This window comes from Panulirus ornatus, chromosome 69 (assembly GCF_036320965.1).
Source record: "Panulirus ornatus isolate Po-2019 chromosome 69, ASM3632096v1, whole genome shotgun sequence".
Classification (NCBI taxonomy): Eukaryota; Metazoa; Arthropoda; class Malacostraca; order Decapoda; family Palinuridae; genus Panulirus; species Panulirus ornatus.
In genome coordinates this window covers 17865820-17888995 of record NC_092292.1, presented here as the reverse complement: position 1 = coordinate 17888995, position 23176 = coordinate 17865820, and the positions used below count along the sequence as shown (strand labels likewise).

Below are 23176 nucleotides of genomic sequence, written 5' to 3'. Positions count from 1 at the left end.
CACACACACACACACACACACACACACACACACACACACATACACATACACACACAAACTCATGCCAAAACACTTTCAGTATGATATCAAACACTACAAACACTTGAGGCACATCTTGCACCTAATGAAGCCTTCGTCTTGTCGCTTGATATCAATCACATCTCCGAGAACGGGCGTCTGGACGACGATAATGTCTTGCTAATGACACTGAGGCTCCTCAAGAGGTTAATTCTAACACTTCCCAGGAAATAGAGGCGTTTTTTTCACACGACTTCTGACTAGGCCAGAGAAATACCCAGCGTTGTCTAAGGCCCTCAGAGACGTCCTTTAAAGTGCATTATATAGCACTATTTTCTTGACAGAAAAAGTATGTATTAACGGTGACCCAAATCAGGTTATTGTTGGACATCTGCTATATCATCTAACGTTAGATTTGTCTGAAAATCATTTGCATATCTGAATCATTGTCGAGTAAACTAAACTTCTGCTTAAAAGCTGTTGCTAGTTATATAAAGGAAACCGTGTCTTATTCCGGTCAGGAAGATGAAAGTTATTATGTAAACTTAATGGTTTGAATACATGAAGGAATGCAGTGTAATGATCTGGGTCTTCGTATCTTTTTTTTTTCTCTGTCAATTTTCTCACTTGTGTCTGACAAAGAACTTCCTCTTTTGAGGTCTGTGTTATTCTTTGTGGAAGTAAGTGCTTCGTCTGCTGAAGTCTTGTGTTGTTTTTCTTGTGACTTTATCGATAGCCAGCGAATTTCAGAAAGTAAAAGAGCTCCCTCAGCTGAAGTTCACTGTTACTCTCCGTGGAACTAAAGTAAAAGAGCTCCCTCAGCTGAAGTTCACTGTTACTCTCCGTGGAACTAAATTGATCGCCAGTGAATTTCAGAGCTGAAAGAGAAAGCCACTTCAGCTTCATGCCCTCTCATCCCCATGTGCTTCCCTACATGTCTCAGATAACCGTAACCTTTCGGGGCGTGACGGTGCTGACCTCACCTTCTACTGCAGATGACCTAGGCTTGACCCGAGATGTCTGCACGGATGACTTGCGACCTAGTGACCCCTGCCTCCCTCCCTAGTACCGTCTGGTAAAGGTCATCCCTCCCATACCGGGGCAACGCAGGAACCCATGGCCACACACTGACAAAGACCCCTCTCTGACCTCGGCGGCAGTTGAAGCCACGCCTCTCAACACCCACAAGTCATCCAGCTGGGGGTGAGGTGGTGGAGGGGAGTGGTGAACTTAGGTCAAGGGTGATTTGCTGATGTTATTTTCTCAGTCGTCGGAGACGCTTGGACTTGGGGGTCGTCTTGATGGCAAGTTTTATGTGATGTTTTGAATTCTGACTCAAATGCTTTTATTATTGGCACGCCAGAGTATTGATTTATGTCTCGTTCTCTATCGATTCGAATTATGATAATGCTTCACGAAATAACACGGCATTATGTTTTCTTTCAATATTTTTTTGACTTAATCTGTTATCTTGCCTATTCTCTTCGTATTATTTGTGGCTACATTTATGGTTCTGGTACCCAACATTAACATAACATAAACACATTAATGGTTTAAGGTATCTTTTTATTGCTTTCAAACGATTATGAATATTTATTCGAATGGGTATTAAAAGTGATCGAATGTTCCTTTTCGAAAAGGTAATTTCCCTTCTTATGTGTTGCTCAAGAAACACTTCTCAGTATCTTACCCTTAAGGTGTTGAGATATACTTGTGTTTCACCTCCGATGCCTTCTACACTAGACTAACGCTTCAACATAAAGCGTTGCTGTGAAACACTAATCCTGGTACATTAGTGTTCCAGTAACATGCATCTAACTCGACAGAAGCTATATAGAAAACATAATCTGATTTAGTTTTTCTTTTTTCATACCATTCGATGAAGTATCGGTAATAGATGAAGTATCGGTGATAGAGTCTCCTTTGTCCGTTGATCGAAGCTTTGAAATTTTAGGAAATTGCAGCATTAATGTTGAGGACACATCACTCTCAACACGATCATCGAGGACGTTGCAACAAAACGTAAAGTGTAAACCCATGGCGAAGGCACAACTTGATTCCTACTTCCAAAACATTTGGTTCCTCACCTGCCAACACAGACGGTGTTCGATCTAGAATGCACAGACACGTACAGGGATAATATATATTTATATATATATATATATGCAATGTCTTTATACGCTGTTTAGTAGAGGGAAGTTCACTGACAAAGAGTTCATTACGGTCCAGTTACTCCAAAATTTATGTCTTTTCTGACCGCCACTTCCACCTACACTTAGGTTCTAAAAACATAAATATTTTACTCAGAGACAAAAAAAGGCATACATTAGATCATACACATATACAGCAAATGATAATATACTACAACTTTTTATTCAATTCTGAGTCATTCTTTTGTCCAGTAATATTGGTGATGACATTCCCTAGAGTTAAATGTTCATAGTTTTAAGTTTTTACCTCTTTATTCTTTTTTTTCCCCCCTTCGGTGGATTTAGCATAATCCTTTGCGTGTAGCGATCAAACAAACTGATAAGCATTTTACAACTCGATTAGCGGTTGACTGACGTGTAGGAAAGATAGCGAGTCCCAGGAGGCTTGACGAAGACTTCCTAACCGGTTTTCTCTACCCTGTATGCTGATGGAAGGGTGAGTTATGCAGACGAGCTGTTGGTTGCGCGTTATAAAGTCACTTTCCATAAGACCGGTCTACTTAGTGAAGCCGTCCAGCCATAGTTACTTCCTCGAGTGTTCTGGCTCATGGTACAATATCTAAAAGTGCTGCTAACCATATGATGCCTTTAATGAAGAGGAAAGACTCGTTGTAATGTCCCACTGACCATGAAGGTAAACCTAATATTGTGTCAATTAATCGTTAATCATTTATATAGAAATAAGGTTATGTTATATTCATCCTCCATGAAGGAAAAGCGTAGATTATCTCTAATAATACATGTATTAGGGATTATGATGTGTCTTTTAACCTTTAAGAAAAGACTTGTGTTGTATCTGTCATCCATGAGGGACAATCTTCCATTGCATCTATCGGATACGAAGGAAAGGTTCTTACTGTATTTGAATCTATAAACCATCAAAGGATTGCTTTGTGTAGTACTTGCCAATCGTAGATGGAAGGCTTCCGATGTGTTTGTTCACTGCCAGTTTCGCTCTTGCGAGGAAACTGAGAATCAAAGAACCGAACTCTGCAATGAAAGATTTTGATGACAAAGAAATTACCAAATGTCACTAAACGCTCACTGTTTGATTTGTTTTAGGAAAGGTTTCTTGTGGCACAGTTATATAAACTGTGGGTAGTTTTTTCACGTTAAGATTTACGACCTCTTAAACTGCCTACGCCTTAATGATTCCCCTCCCCCTCCCTTTGTCCTTGTGTGTATTTAACGGGGTATTTGATAGCCTGACACTAAACAGTGAAAACAGAAGACGTAGTTGCATTAGATGCAATCACATACTGGTTGAGTTTCACGGGAACCTGAGGGTAATACAGCCATGGAAAAAGGAAACATTTGATTTTTCGTTTCCCATCATGAGTGATGATGATGCTAGTAGGGCATTCATGCAAATCAAGTGTTCAAAGTAATGTATACTTTACTGGAAAATATATCTAAGCCCTGCGATATATATCTTACGGCGATATCAGCGGTATGACGCAGTCCCTCAGGGTGGATCCAGCCCAACCACAGTATAACAAGACTGTATACATAAATAGATGAATGCGTATAGTTAGATAAATATACAGATTGACAGATTAAACATAGATAGACAGATACTTGGCACCGACACCCAATAGAATCAAACAACTTCATAGTATTACTACAGTAAGGTAGGCATATTACAGTAAGGTAGGCATACGTTAAGAAAAGGGTGCTTATCCCTGGTACTACCTGCCTGCCGGAGGCGAGGATGGTGCTCCCAGCGATCATCGCCAGGGGACGCCTCGCCGACCGGTTATACTGAGGCCGGCCGGGATGTAATGAGCGAGGAAGGACGATCTCCAAACTCACCACGACCAATACTCTCTGGTCGACCTTGAAGACCTGTTAGCAGGGAAGACCAGTTTGAGCTGTCTGTAGGACCTCACCGACCTGCTCTTGTTGTCCGCTTGGTTCGCTGTGTGCCACCCTATGACCACCCGCTGAACCACCAGGTTCTCCTTTGCGCGTACCAATGATGCCATCAGCAGCGTTGATGTATCTAAGGTGCATTGATGTTACAACGAGCTGCATCATAGGAATAGGGGTTACGACCGGTGGTCTTTACCACGGAGAATGTGACCAAGTAACATTCTAAAAGTTGCATGAAAATAAACAATGTGTTTGATTCATAACTTTAAAAGTTGCATGAAAATAAACAATGTGTTTGATTCATAACTCTAAAAGTTGCATGAAAATAAACAATGTGTTTGATTCATAACTCTAAAAGTTGCATGAAAATAAACAAAATGTATCATTTATGACAGGAAGTTGCATGAAAAGGAACAAATATGTGATGTACAATATATTTATACAGGACAGAGAAAATCAGTTAATAGAATTAGGAGAAAAAAATTACTTTCTTTTAGTATAGTGAAAAACTCAAATAGATATGAGCAGTGATGTAAAAGTATTGGTTATGTGTGACGTATGCTATACAAATACTTCGATTCAACAGAATGCAAATAAAAGTTTGATTCTTATAGTAAGAAAGATTATGGTCCAAACCTGTACAAGTTCAGAGCAAATTTTCCTGACAGATCCACTCGCATAATCGAACCGGGATCTATATTAAACACACCTTACTGAAGCGTGAGTCCCTTAGTGACTGACATATCTCTCTATCATAGGTGTTAACTTTGATAGGACTTGAAATTTCATCAACAAACGACCCCAACGTACTTTACTGTGATGCTAGATATTGAGGTTATTCTTCAGTTGTCACTGGGATGTGTAATAAAGTCTCATGTGGATTATCAGTACGACTGGAGGCACGAGATTTGTTGGAAAAGAAAATTGTACTCAACCATATATGTCGTCACCCGTAAAGGCTCATGAGTTCACACCTGTACCCACCACTAAGATGACGAGTCACCTGTACCCACCACTAAGATGACGAGTTACAGCAGTGTATTTGTATCCAGTGGTTTCAGCATCATTTCGACTGATTTTGACACAATGTGAGGTGAGAGAAGGTAGGAATCCTTTTCTGCTTAGAAGGCAGGTGTGGATGAATCAAGTAGATAAAATATTGACTTGTCTTGATAATCTAGAGCCATACGAATATACGCAGGATATTTGTCCTTGACTGCATCATGCTAGAACAGTTGCTTGAATCAGAAAAGATTAAAAATGAAGCAAGGTCTGTAGATCGAATTTCAAGAAGAATACACAAGAATTTTGCTTTAACCTTGATGCGTTTATAGAGAAAAGAAGGAAAACGAAAGAAGAAACACGTCGGAGACAATTTATAATAAGGAGAGCAACACAACGGAAGCACTATGTTTTCATTACTCTGAAGAGGATGAAGTGAATAGATATATTTCCGGCAAACATGCGAGTCGAAACATTACAGGAACTGACTTCCTCTAATTTCCATCCAAGTCAAGATCTTCCCAGAGGGACTGGAGGCCATTCTGAATAAGCCTCCACTCTGACGTTGGTGATAATGAAGGTAATTACTGGTGTAGTGACGGCGAGACAGCAGCTGTACCCTGGCAAGCGGCTGGTGAGTGGCGCTCCTGTCATTTGTCTGGATAGGTAAAGAGTTACTGTGAAGAACTTTTCTTTTGATGGAAAAGTCTTCAATCACGTAGTCTTATTATCTGATGTTGCAGTAAAACGTTTCCACGAGTTGGCTGTGGTAAAATAGATTTTTTTAACTTCCTTGGCTTGATTCTTCCACGACGTTCGTATGCTAGACTTTGTATATTCACAGTTCGTAAAAGGATAAGTTTATAGCGGAAGTGTGTGCATGGCTCATGTGCTGTAATGTGTGTACATGTCTAATGTGTTGTAATGTGTATACATGGCTAATGTGATGTAATGTGTATACATAGCAAATGTTTTGTAATGTGTATACATGGCTAATATCTCCTCTGACTCATTTATGCATGTTAGTTTGTGTTTGTTCACTGACACAGTCATGAAAAAGAATGCCTTCAAGAGAGAAAAAGAATGGAGGAAAATATCAATAAAACTCACGTACATAATCAAGCAATACAGTTACTTTACTCACTACTTGCCACATAAAATTCACAGCAATTCTAGTTAAAGAAATCTGATCCACAGTCACTGTTCTTGGATATACTGGTTTACATCACAAAGTAAACTGAGCTGTTGTTGTTCTGTAGATTACCTTTACCTCTGGCATCAACAAAGAGATTGTTACCCTCACGGAGTTACCTTATCTCTCATGCGTACAGGGGAAGACATACGTCACGTTAAACATCACACAGGGAGAGAGGCACATGTTGGTTGATTGGCATACGACATATTCCCTTTGTGTCATAAGCGAGAAGATCCAAATGTCTCCCCTTTGCCGTGTGTCACATTACTCACGACACCACAGGGGTGAAGGTCATAGGCCACTCCCGTGTCGTATCACTCACCATCCCACAAAGGAGAGTAGTCACATGTCACCCTTGAGTCAAATATCCCATTAGAATATGGAAAGGAAGGGAAAGGCCAGTTTTTTTTGTGTCGCATCATCCGTCATACCGCAGGACAGAAGGTCTCTTAGCAGACTGATGTCAGCCACGACAATCCGGAGGCCCACAGCAATGTGGCAGATCATCCACCATCGCAGATTTCCCAAGAATACCGATTTAGAGAAAGCAAGACAGACCATTATTTTAACATTTTCTCCTATGAAAGTGACACTTTATTTCAAGAACCAAATATCGGAAAATGAACTTTGTGTGTGTGTGTGTGTGTGTGTGTGTGTGTGTGTGTAAAGCACTATCGACCGATTTGATTCATGCCATTGTCAGCGACGAGTCTACAGCGCACTCCATGCTCATCCTGTAAGACGTAGCGCAAAAGGATGGCAGGGGTCACAAAGGGGTCGAGATGTACCGGAACTTCGTGAGTCCAGGACGTCTACAGGGTCAGGAGGATCTTATGGGAATGGCAAGAGTAACAACCCAGCTCAGGAGGAACGGCAGGATGGCAGGAGCAGCAACCGAGGTTGTGGTTGACGAAATTACATGATAGCAGAGTCATCCAATGATTCAACAAGTTTCCTCGGGAGAGATGAAGTCTTTTGCTTGGAATATATAAAAACGCTGACGAATTTTGATGGCTCAAACGAACCTTTTGAGTTCCTGATTACTGAAACATCGCATTTATTTTTTTTTTCTCACCGTTCATAAGATACACGGAAAACTATATTTGATAATGAAAATACGAGCCAGTTTGTCCAGCAGGTCAACAACACACGCTGTGATGACCTCTGAATATCAGAGAACTGGTTAAGCTTGTTGCAAGCCACAAGAAGAAATACAGTGTTTCCTCTGCAGGTAAACAGTGACGGGTCACTGCCCTGACACAACAATATTTATTCAGAAAGCAAGACAATGGCAATATTTTTCATCCATAAATCATTAGTTAAAAAGTTAAACGCCACTGTACTGGACTCCTGTGTTATTTGTCGAGTAATTACCTGAAAGTTTCGACGTGAATGCAAGTAATCATTACGTTCGAGAGATGATCATGATGATTCAGATATACTGCCGTTGTGCATGCAAACGTTCTTGCATGGTAGGTTGCAAGCACGAGCCAATCCCTGGTACCCATAGCCCTCTCCTGGTCCCGTCAAATCTAGTCTTGCCCTTAAGCCTATCCCCCTAAGCCTATCCCTACCTGCCTTATCCCTAAACCCGTCCTCAACGTCGCTGCTTTCATCCTACCCCAAGAACCCGTCCTTAGCAGTCCTGACCTCGACTCCTCCACAGTCATCCTCCCCTCAGCTTCCCGACACACAAGCAAACCACCTTGCGGGATCATCCCACCGGCCCACTTGCTTCAGTATGCCAGCCACCTCGCTACCAGGAACCCCACAGGCGGCCGCTAGCACACAACTAACCCTCTCTTTTTTTTAACGGCAAAAGGGGGTCACGTTTCAAGCTTTCAAGAGAAAGAGAAAAAATACAAATGCAGTTAAAACAGGAGTCCCAAGACCCGGCAAGAACATACGCAAGAAGAAAAAGGGGTGAACGTGTGTGTGTGTGTGAGTGAGTAGGACTTCGACGGGTATTTTCTCCTTCGTCACTGATTCCGCTGACCTCAAGAATTACGGTCGTGGTTGTAGGAACAGGTCTTGCACTACCCTCCCTCCCTCTCCCCCTCTCAGCCACCGTACCCCCCGACTCGTCCACACAACATCAACCTCCAGAGTCACCTGCGACGCGAAGGCCGACCGGTTCGTCAGTCTCGAGATCACACCACACTCGTGCTGGGGGGGTGAGGGCGGCTGGCCCACTGCTCTCCTGTTTGCCCTAGAATGGCGCCTTTCCCGTGAGCTGCTGCACACCAGGGTGTGACACTGAGTAACTTCTGTTCTTCGACATCTCTTGGACCCTACGAATCGATCTGTTTCCACCTTGTCTGATGTGTGACTTTCCCTTAAAACTTTAAACAAAAAGATCCTTCAGAATAGCGATAGGTCCTTCGAGTGACCAGACTGTAATATTCTCTGATTCATCTTTCATAGGTTTGATTTATGATCTGCTATTCATCTCCAAGTCACAAACTAACAATTTCAAGTAATTCATCTTAATTATGATCATTATTCTTCACGGAGTCAAGTTTGTTACAGAGAGGATATATATATGCACGTCTTCCCTTGAGTCAAGTAGGAAGAATCATTGATGCACAGCAACTGGAAATAAAAACAGAGAAAGGGCGACGTCGATAGAAAGTTTACTTTTACGTGCGCACACGTCACTATTTTCGTCTGTGCTCCATACGCATGCGAGTGGAGTTGCGCGCGCGTGTCTGAATTCCAACCACGCGTGCTTGTAGCAATGTGTTTATCACTGGGACGTGCCCTCCGCAGAGTGTGTTCAGATACAGTGACGTAAAAACAACGCTTTTCACTAATTAAACTTTCTGCCGTGAACGCCTTTCGTAATAACCGTGGCTCTTTAGACACCAGAGGTGGGCAGACAGACTGACACACGCCAACACTGTGTCTCCACAGACACATGCTGTACAGACAGACCAATTTCGATTCCCTTTCCCATGGTTGGTGAGGGAAACTAATCAGCTACCCTTTTCCCTGACTTTACAAAATAGACACAGATCGCTAACCATTCATGATTGTGATTATGAACAGTTTGCATCACATCCAGACATTAAAGAATCAAACTTTTCTAAAGGTATTTATGATGTATTAAAATTATGGATCGTTCTGTTGCTGAAACCATTATTTCCGAACCCTTGAGAAAGACGACTTGACCCCTTGAGCACGAAGATTTAACCTTTTGACCACATACGACGTCTTAACCCCTTGAACGCGACCATTTGACCCTTGAACACGAAACTTATACCTTTGAATACGACGACTTACTTCCTTGGGTACGATAATTTCATTCATCATATTCGAGGATTAAGTCATCGTACTCAAGAGAATAAAGTTGTCGTATTCTGGGAATTAACGTCGGCGTACTCAAGGACTCCAGCATTCCAGTAACGTCTGACTTCCCACGTTCCTGGAAAGAAACAGATCTACTTTTACACAAAAACTGGAACCAAGACCGAGTTAGACAGTGTCACCGGCAGCTGTTGGCGTAGTGAGTAGCGTCACAGTTATGGCGGGTTTCCATGAGCAGTGAAAAAAAAAGAATGAAAAAAAAAAACACAGACCGGTTTTTGTCTTGGAAGGGGAGGGGGGTTAGGAGGTGGTGGGGAGGGAGAGAGAGGAGGGCCATCTTGTGGCCTGGGGCGGCAGACGACCACAGAAACAAATGACGCACTCTTGGCGTGTCTGTGTGTGTGTGTGTGTGTGACTACGGGGAGGGAGTTTTTGTATTTGTGTTCCATCGTCTCAAGTTTATATAAACAATAAATATGTCTTAAAAAAGAATACACACACACACACACTCACTCACACACACACACACACACACACACACACACACACAAGCCTGCCTTCTGATGGAAATATATGACGAAAATCTGCATGGATGCTGCATGACGAATGACGACTTACACAAAGGAAAAGATACACCGGCCTGGGCTTCTTGCTACACATAGTTCTGCCAACGAAGCCAACGTCTTAACAAGGACCTCTATATGGAGAGACTAGCCGCATCTGGCATCCCTGCAAGCTATAAAAATGGGCAGAGGACCGACGAAGGGCCAGAACGCGTCCAGCACACCACAGGTTCATCTCCAGATGGGCCGTTAGCGTAAAATTGGAATCGCAGCCCATAAATATAATAGCTGAATCGTGGGCTGTATATTCCTGACCAGCCAATCTTTCTTTTTTTCCCCTCAGAACAAAAGACAATTACAAGCAATTACCAGAATGGAAGGCTTGAATTGCTGCCGGAGTAAGAAGACGAGTTTCCTCACTGCAAGTCTTTTCGGAGAAACGAAGGGGAAAAACAAATCACTTTTCACTTTTCGCACGATGCAACGTCATGGCAATATATGCAAGATCATTACTGCTTTGCATATTTTCCTACAAAAAAATAACAGCATTCTTTCCTGTGATAAACCTACTCGAGTTGTTTATGACGCTATACGAAATGTCCCTGGTTGGAGTTCGACTCCAGGAGCATCGTGAGAAGGATATAAACTGATCAAGTGTGTAATGGAGTGTGATCACGTGAGGAGGGTGGGTTGGATCAGGGCATACTGGCCAGCACCTCACCGGGAGGGTCATACTGCTTGTGGAGGCAAGGTAATAAAAGCCCTTCCCTTGTGCATGGTATTGCCTCTCCCTCTCTCTCTCTCTCTCTCTCTTCTCTCTCTCTCTCTCTCTCTCTCTCTCTCTCTCTCTCTCTCTCTCTCTCTCTCTCTCTCTCTGGGTGTTTCTATACATATCATCTCTTTCTCTTACATAACCCAAGAGATCCTGTAGCGTCAAGGCTACGCTACAATCAGTAGCAGAAGAATGATCGTCCCCTACAGAAGGAGGAATATTTACTCTTGTATATATATGGAAAGTGCCAAAGATTAGTTGGAATAGTACATGCTCTTAGGAATGTCCTACAGTGAATTGGAGCGATGGGGATATACTAAGGTCGACGTGCTGTTGATAGACTGAGCCAAGGTAGATAAGGTAGAGGTCTGTGGGACCTGATTGTGGGCAGGGAGTTGTGCTTTTGGGCATTACGCATGATGGCTAGATGAGGAGAAGCCTACAACCATATATTTCAATCAAAACACTTTCTTGTAGATAAAATACGTCCTTCCTCCCCAGACGACCTCTGTGCATCATTCGTCAGCTCGACCCAGGGGAGATCTTGCTGCAGTGTGTGGTGCCTGGATCAAAGCAAATAATAATCATTTAAGTTTCGAACGTGGCAAACCTTCAAGGTGGATAGAATATATCCAGGAGAGAACGGAGGTCGAGCAATACCATCGCTAGCCATCGGGAGTGATGGATGATGACCTGTGTCGTAATCATCCTCTGGCCTGAGTGCTGATTGTCCAGGAACCAGCGTGTATGCGAACACACACACACACACACACATACACACACTCGAGACATTCATATCGAACTAACATCACTCTTCGTAAATTACGGTGACTCATGGCTTCTCGCTCCTCCCGTGAGCGGCAGTGACTCTGCATGCAGTGAAGCCCAGTAAGTCGAGACCAGAAACGAGTGTCAACAGACACACCTGCTGCTGCGCACCATGTTCAGGCGGTCTGACGTCGCACATACACCTTGGGACAACAGAGGAGCCAACACCAAAATCTGCCACACCGTAAGTCAATTCACCCGTCGATTTCAACCTGGAAATCTTAGCTTCTTATTCTGACTAGTCCGTCAATCTTGACCCAAAGATAATATTGGCACATTTGCCTCAGCAAAATCTCTACGCCAGAGATAAGCAGGAATTACTTTTAATAGTGATCATCGAACATGAATGAGACTTATGATGGATGGGTATCACTGTGGCAGCTGGGTAAGTACTCTTAGCACCTTGGGAGACGATAGCAACAGCTGGGGAGGCAAGCGGCAGCAGTGGAGACAGCAGTGGCAGTTGGGAGGGGATGAGAGTCGCAGCTGTGGTGACAATAGTGGCAACTGTGGGGACAGTAGCGACAGCTGGGGAGATGATAGTGGCAGCTGGGGGTAGCTGTAACCAGCTGAGGAGATAATTCTGGCACTCGAACGAAGCCTGAGAGACAGTAGGAAAACATGTGAGTGGCTGGAGAGACAGTAACGACACATGTGTGAGCTAATGAGACGTAAAGTGCCCCGTAAATTACCTACCTTGTACACTGAAGGTACCTCAGCAGATCCTGACAGACAAGAAGCGGGAGAAACATTTAAAAAAAACACACACACGCCAACAAAACAGTACACCACGACCACGATATTATCTTTTCTTTTCGTTTCTTCTTTTCTTCTGTTCACATTTTCAGGGGGTTCTTCCGCATCCCCGTTAATTGCGGTAAGGCTCATTGACTTGGGGTAGATCCCAAGCTTGTTGTTTCTGGTTGCCCTTGACGTTACCGGCAAGTCATGGGTAGGAACGCACACGTTCTCTCAGGGAGGATAAACATCCACTCCGATATACGCAGTTCGAGTTCGGATGTCGCAAGGCATCACAGAAGTCGCCATATCTAAGATACGTAGCCACTAGCATTACTTTTAACTCGTTCCGTCAACATCACCTGGACCTTATCCTTTGTAAGTCGTGTGTGTGTATGTGTATGTGTATATGTGTGTGTGTGATCACTCGGTAGAGTTATTACACTAATAACTTCAGCATAAAAGATAGCACATCAACATCCTGAAGTAAACAAAGTAGTCAGTTTACTCTCGTCTTCTTATGCACTGGTAATTGGAAGCAGGTCAGATCTCTCCCGACGAAGGACGTCAAGAACACTATCACCTGTAGAAGTTCTATGGACTCGACTCTGGGACAACACGGTCGTTTCAGACATCCCAGACCTTCAGACACACCGTCCGGTGAATCTTCTTGGCTCCCCGACACCGCCTCCAACAAAACCTCCTTCCACCAGGTTGGCTCCGCCGAGCGAGAAGTTTCACTCGCGTTTACAGCACTCACTCCGCCTCCTGATGCCCCACTTCGCTTGAGCCACCGGCGGAGGAGAACCCGCTGTCGCCGTCTGCGGTCTCTCCTCCATCAGAGAAGCGACTGAACTAGTGCTACCAGTGACCACTAGGCAGGCTGCCGCCGGTCACGCATACAGGACCTTGTGGAACAGGTAATCTACCAACAGGGTCAACTGGATTTCCTCCCCCAACTCCCGCCACCACCACCACACCCGCTCCAGTCTTCACCCTCAACCCCCAACCCCCCCTCCTCTCCACCTGACTCCTCCAAGCCTTCATCCCTGTCATATCCTGGAGATGCAAGAGACACTCATCACCAGCCTCACCGCCCCGAAAGAAAACATTCAAAGAAATGATATCTTGTTGCCTTGTTCTCTCGCTGGTAGTGATCATCTTTCCTGTTTCTCTCGCCATAAATCTGGAAGCCAAAGTCGACGAGTGTTTTTATGCGGGTGGATGACAGTGGAGGAACGAGTAAGTGAGTGTGTCAAGTATGAGAAAAAAGAATCGAGGAGGGAATACGATAGGAGGGGCAGAAGAAGAGTGGCTCAGGACAGAAGGGAGGAGGATGTGCAGGGAGGGTGATGAAAGCACTCGAGTCTTGAGCCACCTGCTGATAGTCAGGTCGCCTGTCTGGTGCCATCGACGGTTTTGATAATGCCAGAATAGCAACGGTGTCTGCAGATGTGGCAGCAGCAGGAAGACGTCAGCACCCACCTGTAGCAGGAGGGACGCCAGACTGGTGAGTGAGGGGGGAAGAAGATAGCAATATCACGGTCATCGTCGGCTGCAAAAGTGTGTCAGCGGCGACAGTGCAGATGAACAGAAACGTAGCCTACACAGCGACGAGGGTGGTAGCGATGACGACGATGATGACGATGGCCTGCTAGTGGCGGCGGGAGGGACTACAGACACTGGCGGCCGAAGTGGACACCGGGACCCGCCAAACCGGCCCTTCAGGTTTGTGGAGGCGGCCATGACGCAGCAGCCACAGGGTCTAGTCTACTTTTTTATTTCTTGTCCTGTCATTGTCCAAACTTGCCTTTCCGGCCTCCCCCTAGGCGACCTTCCCCCAGGGGGAGCGCAGACCACGCTGGATCCATTCACAACCTGCCCCGCCGGGGTGAGCACGAACTCGGGCGCCACGGACAGTCGACGACCCTGCTCCGCCACGGTCAAGGACGGACGAATGCACGGACCCCGCGGTACACACACACACACACACACACACACACACACACACACACACACACAGACCACGGACGGCCCGTGATGCACATTAAGATACAATGCACACAAGGACATAGTGATATAAATGAAAACATACCACATTTTTTTCTCTTCTTGAATGTCTAACTCGCCTTAGTGATTTAGCATCAAATACAAGCAAAACAATGTCCTCATTTGCATTCCTGCAGTCTCTTGCTGTCACGTATAATGCACCAGAATCCAGGGCCTATCATCTACAACCAAGCCCCACAGATCAATCTATGGCTTGCCTTGAGTGCATCATATAACCTGCTTCAGCCCCTCACATGAAAGATATAGGGACATGATACACAGAGACGCACTACGTAAGAAGATGTGGTCAACATTCAGACATAATACGCATTAACCCACAGTTAAACCAGGTGTTCATCTTCCTCTCGTGGCAGGCCGATAAATGGGTACCTGGCTTTGTCTAGTGTGAGGGTGTGTACACACAGAGTAAGGGCATGGTGCATAAATATAAGGTTAAGAGATGGGGTAAAACGAGTGTAAAACTCTCTCCCTGTAACTCAGAAATAGTAATCACACACACACACACACACACACACACACACACACACACACACACAGACGTCAAGTCCTTGAATGTTTATGCCATGCAGATGTTGCTAACTCACAACACTCAAAGAACCGCGATGATTACCACATCACGTGGGCTAAAGCTGATCTGTGGAACGCTGGCTCTTGCGTGGGTCCTTGGGGAACTGAATATTTTTCCACCTGCTTGCCGTCACACCAGGGGAAAATGCCATGATTGAGCAAACGAATAATTTCTTTTTTTTCCACACTGATTCTATCTTTCTTTTATGTGATGTTATAGAAGGTGCGTATTGCGTGAAAGGGTCATTCTAGAATGTCTGGCCTGGGGTCTTCGAAGGGTAGAAATGTGTTGTTTGTCGAAGGAATTTCGCCAGAAATATGATTCATGGGTTTTAGGGTCTCTCTCTCTCTCTCTCTCTCTCTCTCTCTCTCTCTCTCTCTCTCTCTCTCTCTCTCTCTCTCTCTCTCTCAATCTCTCCAGCGTCAACGAACACAAACCATATTCATGAGGGAAAATGTTTCTCCTCCTCACGCCATCATAATGAGAGGAAAATTTCCGTTCCTCTCTCTCTCTCTCTCCGGCCTAGATAACTAACTCCTCCTCGGGGTTCAGTCTGAGAGAGAGAGAGAGAGAGAGAGAGAGAGAGAGAGAGAGAGAGAGAGAGAGAGAGAGAGAGAGAGAGAGAGAGAGAGAGAGGTGGGAGAAGGAGCCACAATCTGGAGGCTGATCAATCCCCTGGTTATGCAGATGACGACAATCGCAACTCAAATGTGTGTTGATGATCGTCACAAAGGAACATTCCTCCTCACTGTTCCGTGTTCCTAACGTGGCGTGTTGAGACTTCTAGAGTATAATGCCAGCCTTACAGGGTCATACTCGGTCATTAGACTCCTGCAAAGGTCGCGTGCCTCCCGCAATTATCATTATTATAATTACTGTAATTTTAAACTTAATATTTGATAACAGAGAATATTCTTCTCGTTTTTTCTCTCTCTCCTATCTTTTCGTTTTGAGATTTTCTTTTATGCAGAAAAAATAATGAATGTCTTAGATTTTGCGATGCGTTTCAGAAATATTTTTTACAGTGAAGTGTAAGATGGAGCCTAAAACCTTATGAGGTGTCTTAGAACTCAAGAACTGAAGGATGAATATCATAAATTTTATATATGATGTTTTCTTTTTTCATATATATAGATATATATATATATATATATATATATATAGAGAGAGAGAGAGAGAGAGAGAGAGAGAGAGAGAGAGAGAGAGAGAGAGATTTACATGAAAAAGTCTGAGTTCAAAGATAGGCTATAAATTCCAAGAGCATGGATATATTTTAGAAACAAATTTCATATTCGTATGCAAACAAGCACATAAATACAAGCGCACAAATGCCTTCCCACACGTATGTATAATTTGTATGCGTATTGGCTGAGATGCCTTCCCACATATATAAGCCAGACGACCCCGCCTAGGTATTGGTAATCAGGCTTTATACAGGAAGGGTCCTATTAGCCTCATTCTGACCCTGATATAGTGAGAGAGGTCCTGTGAGTGATTCCCATTAGCCTTGACCTGACCCTGATGTAGTGGGGAAGGTCATGTGAATGAGTTCCATTAGCTTCGTCCTGAGCCTGATGTAGCAAGGGAGGAGGTCCTGTGAGTAATTCCTCGTCCTGACCCTGAGATAGTGTAGAAGATCCTGTGAGAATTTCAGTACACAAACTCTGAGGTTCACCCACAGTTTCCTTAAGCAACACTAACCTTTGACCCGTTCATACAACGTCGCTCGTCATGTCTTTACGAAAGAAACGAAGGGAGTGCGAACTGTATCAAAGGTTTAGGAAGGCCTTCAGAGTCGAAATCTTAAATAACAATATACCAACAATAAAAACTCCCTGCTAGTGACCAATTCCCAGACTTACAACACTTGTGAGCATCGTTTGCGTTGAGTTATCGCTGTGGGAAGAACAGTCATCATCAACAATACTGGTGAGGCGGGAGAGGAGCGACAGATGTGTCCACCAGCCACGCCTCAGGGGGTAGGTTTCGTCAGGCCAAACAGGAGGTCTCATGATGACTATAATCTTTGTATTGATAGGGATAGCCCGAGTCACTCGCTCGCCTCTCTCTCTCTCTCTCTCCCTTAACACACCCAGGGACAGAGTCATCAATACTAGGAGGGTAGGGGTCCAGAGGAAGTGTTGCTGGCTCAACACACCCAGGTACACTGTGCGAGTCCCATCCACATTACAGCACCGGTGCTCCGAGGTCCGCCAACGCTATGCCTACGACCGGGGCAACAGGTGTTCGTGTTATAAATAAACATCAACAGGTTATTCCCCCGTTCTCTCCTATAATTAAGGGTACGTAACTCACAGCGATATGATCGTAATAAGTAAAGGGGTGTGGCTCTCGGACACCATAAACACGCCCTACGCAGCGATATAGAGGTGTGTAGTGTACTATAGAATGGTGACTTATCACCCCCAAACCTCTACTGCACAATAGAAAAGTGCCCGTTCACCGAACCCCTGCTTCACCATACACAGAATACCAGACCTACAGTTTCAATTAGTTTCAAACGTTTTCTTCTTTTTTTTCTGTGGAACAAAAGCATCCGATCATTACTCATTAACTGTCCCTTGACATAGACCACCACATCTGCGCCACAGGATAAAATGACTCTTTGCTTCATGAAGCTGATTCAGAGAAACAGAATGAGACGGCTCGATACAGACTGAAACAGTACATAATAAGATGTGAGATATGAGCTTAGCTACTTCCCCAGTGACACTGCCTGAAACCCAGAAGCTGGCTTTACAGGATTTCGTTCATAAAAGATTGAAATATCTCGAGGGTGAATGAAATAGTTCACATCAAAATGCTAGAGAGAAAAAAAAAAACTCACTTCCTCATCGAAACTGCCTAGAACCTAGAACTTGGCTGGGCCCAGCCGGAGGACACAAGTGGCCAAAAAAAAAAAAAAAACAGAGTGAACCATTTCGAAACAGACTGAAGCAGGACAGACACCACAGTGTGAAGAACAAGCTCGATCACTTCCTCGTTATAACTGCCAATAACGCAGGAGATGACCTTAACCAGCCAGGGAGATCATAGGAGGTCAACCACATATGAGGAAGATCTACTACGAACATCCTGCGAAATAACAACATAAAAAAAGAGAGCCAAGGAGAGACATGACTCGCCTCGGGTTCATTCACAAACTCCGACCGCACCGCCCGCCGGCCCATCCACTGATACCAAACACCTGCTATAGCAAACCGTTGTGGCGTGACAGCAAAAGACGACTCATGGGTGACACTACACAAGGTGCCAAGAATATAATCATCTTGAGAGACGGTGTGGATGATCATACCAGCCACTCAGGACGTCCCCGTCATATTCCTTTGTACCAACGGTAAGATACACAGAATAGTTAAGGAATCGACTGTGAGTGTGTGTGTGTGTGTGTGTGCGTTGATCTACGACGCTGGGGTCAATAGGTGTGGGTGGCACCAGTGTTCAGGGTTACCCCGCCGGAGGGAGGGAGTCAACGACCACTCAACCTGACGCAGCGGCAGCGGCAGCAGCAGCGGCAGCGGCAACTCCTCCCACACACACGCACACGCACACACACACACACACACACACACACACACACACACATGGCTCAGAACCTGTTCCATATGCAGTCGTAAACATCAAAGTGATGGTGAGTCCCGAACCTGAAATCTTGCTCGATAGACGTGTACCCAGACAGTTGTGTGAAGGACTGCTTCCTCAACTGAGGGAAGATGATAGACTGACGGATATTGAAGAGGAGTGTTGTAGCCGCGTGTCGTGTGTGTGTGTGTGTGTGTGTGTGATATGTGCATTGCAGAAAAAGTGAGTTATACACCCTCATGTATTCTAGGTATTCTCGTATTGATGTGATAGCTAAGAATATTGACTTGGCTCTGAATGTTTTCAACTCTAGCGCATTTTTTCTTCATATTATAAAAGAGAATTCTATTCCTTTTTTTTAAGTGTCTGATTAGTATTGTAATTGTCAGTTTACGAGGCATAACAGACAGGCCTACTTGACAGTAGATAGTTGAGAAATCATGTGTAAAAGGAGAGCGAACCTCAGGTAAAAATCCATATATATATATATATATATATATATTATCCTCGGGGATAGGGGATTAAGAATACTTCCCACATATTCCCTGCGTGTCGTAGAAGGCGACTAAAAGGGGAGGGAGCGGGGGGCTGGAAATCCTCCCCTCTCGTTTTTTTTTTAATTTTCCAAAAGAAAGAACAGAGGGGGCCAGGTGAGGATATTCCAAAAAAGGCCCAGTCCTCTGTTCTTAACGCTACCTCGCTAACCCGGGAAATGGCTAATAGTTTAAAAGAAAGAGAAAGAATATATATATTTACGTGTTGATGATGGAAGAAGCTGGTCTTACCAATGATAGTTCGTATGAAAGAAAATATATATATGAAACCGTGGTACTAATACATCATAACGAGAGGAGAATGTTCCTGTATCTCTCATCTCTCATCAGCCTCTCCTCCCATCCGCCGCTTCCTAGAGATACCGGTTTGCACGTGAAGATGTGCCATGCCTCATTTGCATATGTATACACCGACCGCCGTTTCCGCGCAACTTGATATCTTCTTATAATCAAGAGAAAAAAAAAAAAATTCTAATACAAAAGTCGGCGTTAAGCATGATGATTGCTCTCTTCATCTGGCTGGCAATTCACTGGGGTTTACTAGTTACGAGATGAGGATTTTGGGGGCTTTTTCGTTAATCCTTCACCTTGTTTATGTGTTCGAGTGACCCAGGATTGTTCATATTGTCTATCTACTCTTTAACATCTTAAGCCACAAGATGACAGCTCACATGGCAGTTCGCTTCGTAAATTATCATCTTTTTTTTCCAGCAGTAAAGGCGCATTTTCGATTTCTATTTGTTTTTCTTATCTCTTCATTTCGAAGGAAAACTTTATTGCTTTCTATTCGGAACCACAGGTAGCGTAACTTGCTCATACAGTTTACCCTCTGGGTCACAGCAAGCAATGTGTTTTCCCCCTCTGTGTCACAGACCAGAATCTAACCAAACTGACCGGACGCTTTGTAGACCAACTCATGTCTCCAGGAACAGACGGAATAGCGTCCCGTTCCTTAGTTCTTGGTTCTAAATCAGTTTTCTTACGTGTGTGTGCGTGCGTGTGTGTGTGTGTGTGTGTGTGTGTGTGTGTGTGTGTGTGTGTGTGTCACGAATGGTAGCTTCCATATTGGATATCAAAGTCTAGTAATCTTTGGAGCAAAATATATCTAGATACTCGTAAAAGAAAGGTATGAGAGATGAAAACCAATAATTATGAGATATGTAGAGAGGAAGAGGAGAAGGAGGAGGAGTAGGAGGAGGAGGAGTAAGAGGAGACAGAGGAGGAGGGGGAGGAGGAGGGAGAGGAGGAGGAGGAGGAGGGGGAGGAGGAGGTAGAGGAGGAGGAGGAGGAGGAGGAGGAGGAGACACGAAATCCTCATAACACAATGGGAGTGAAGGACAGGTGGGCCATCACAGACAATACAGAGTGAAGAGCAAACTCGTCTCCTCAAGTACAAGCAAACACTCTCCCAATCTGAACAGCCAATGAAAGGACGCTTCACCCTTGACCAGGACGCCTCCGTCAACAGCCCGCAGCACGAGCCAGTCTCCGAGAGCTCCCTTAACCCGAGCTGAGGTCACACCTAAAGCGACTCGCTCCCAGGGTTTTATTCTTCAGTATTACAGAGGTCAGGACTTCTCATTTCCCATGAAGATGTTGGAGTATTGTCATAACTTATTGATAATTACACTTTTCCTTTTTATGAGGTAGCGTCGGAAATAGACACCTGAGCTTTGAAGGAAAACCTCGCTGGGTTTCTTTTTCCTTTTCCTAGTTTTAGGAAGCGATGAGGAGCAAGGGGAGGATCTCCAGCCACTAGCTGGAGATACCGCCTCCTGCGGTACTTGGGAGACACAGAGTCAGTCTTCTTTCTCCCCTACAACACGTAGGAGATACGTGTGTATGATGCGTTCTCCCTACGACACGCAGGAGGTATGTGTCAAGTATACCTCCTCCCAAAAGACACGCAGGAGGTATGTGTCAAGTATACCTCCTCCCATAAGACACCCAGGAGGTATGCGTCAAGTATACCTCCTCCCATTAAATACACAGGAGGTATGTGGGCAGTGTTCTTCCGCTCATACAGCAGGCAGGAGATAACATGTATAGGATACTTCCTCCCACTTGTCCCAAGGTATATAAAAACCTAACCAATAGCAAGTACTCCAAGGCTGAAAAGAATTAAAATCGATGAAGTTACAGCTCGGGGATAGGGATGATGTTGGCAGTAATGGTATAAATCTTATCTGGTGAGGAGTGATCTGGTCTTCATCACGCACGTCTGTGGTTGAAAGATGACGAGATTAGATGTGATCATTAAGGGAAAAAAAAAGAATAAAGAAATCCTTAAGATTTCTCAAAAAGTCATTGCATATTGTGTAAGAGCGGCAGACAGCGTGGCAATGCGTGTGAAAAGAATGAGAAGAGCTTTGACAACAATGGGGAAGAGAGTTTTATGTTTCCACTCGTGTGATTTTGGTAATGATGTGAAGATTAAACCTGGTCTGAGTGGGTCAAATCACACACCTGCTTTAGAATCAGTCAACCACTTTTTGTGGCCTTTGTTTTTTTTATCAGAAAATCGTTTGATATCATTTGTTATCATTAGATATTTCCTTCCCTGATCTACCAGATAAGGTCCTACATCTGTATCGTCTCCCTTGTTATCTTGATCACAAAGACAAGACCGCTTAACGCGAGAGTACAATCACTGGACCTGAAGGGTCAGGTCGAAAGTCATGCCATCATACACAAGGAACATAGGGTCGTACTCTACGGGCGTAGAGTCGTGCTTTATGGGCGTAAAGTCGTGCTCTATGGGCGTACCGTCGTGCTTTAAGGGCGTACCTTAAGACTTGAACGTTATGCCCGTGTGGAACATTCCACTGGTAGACAGAATTATTGTTAGTGAAGAACATTTTCACAGCTGACGAGAGAACGTCAAGCAGTGAGGAACATTTCATAGGTGACAAAGGGAACTTTTGACAGTGAAGAAAGTGTCAAAATTAGGATATGGCTCTGCCAGGGAGGCAGGGTAGGTCTCCTGTGGTTGCTTCGTTGTCAAAATCTAAACCATTTAGAATTTTCGTTAAACATTTTCGTCTAATTAATTGATTTTTTCATTCTAAATGGATTTTCTTTCTGTTGACACTCATACTTTATAAATGAATAGATAATGAGAGGAAAAATATCATAAATGTTCAACATCATTTCTTTCTAAATATCAGGAACATGTGAATATTCATTTTTATGCGCTTCTTCCCAGAGTATTTGAAGACCTTAGATTACATATGATGAAATGGTGAGGGACACACACACTGATAACAAGAAAAGAGTTTTTTATGAACATAAAATATCGTTTAGATTTTGAATTCGTAAATGATAGATCAATGGGAAAGGACAGATTTCCACTGGGAGATACGATTTACATCTTTACATTCGTATGTTTTGGAAAATCTCATCGTCTGTCTTTCCATTTGATAATTATATGATTTTCAACTTTCTGTTTATGACGAATGGCATTTTGATGTGTCTTGTGCTCCAGCCCAAACAATTAGAATAACTCATTTAATCAGTTAATTCTAACTACATGGAAGCTGGCCTTACTCAAATGCTAACAAGCAAAAAATATAATTTTCCCCAAGTAAATTAAAAGACAAATGGACAAATAAAAGATAAAGTATTACCTGAAACACTCCTAAATACCTAATTAACTTTATATTTATGACCACTGAAGAACACTAACTTTAATAATAATACCATTTAATGTCTGTAGAGGGCGTGTGAGCCTCCTTGAGTTAGGAGTCTTCGCCTCCGTTTGTAAGGACAAGAAAATATTATCATCGTCCATCCAGGTAACATGGGGGATGGCTGATCTGTAGTTGCTTTTCCAAACGTACTGTTTTGTGGGTTAGATAAGCTGCAATGGTCTAGGCAT

General features: G+C 43.9%; 1 long non-coding RNA gene across 1 annotated transcript in view; it reads right to left on the bottom strand.

Moving 5' to 3' along the window:
- Positions 1 to 13372, bottom strand: part of LOC139747560 (uncharacterized) — a 17694-nt gene extending 4322 nt beyond the window's left edge. Inside the window, exons 1-2 of the long non-coding RNA XR_011712414.1 lie at positions 12463 to 13372; positions 3921 to 4256 (exon numbers count right to left, since the gene is read on the bottom strand). This is a non-coding gene — a long non-coding RNA (uncharacterized lncRNA). The remainder of the gene's footprint in view (positions 1 to 3920; positions 4257 to 12462) is intronic.
- Positions 13373 to 23176: the final 9804 nt, after the last annotated feature.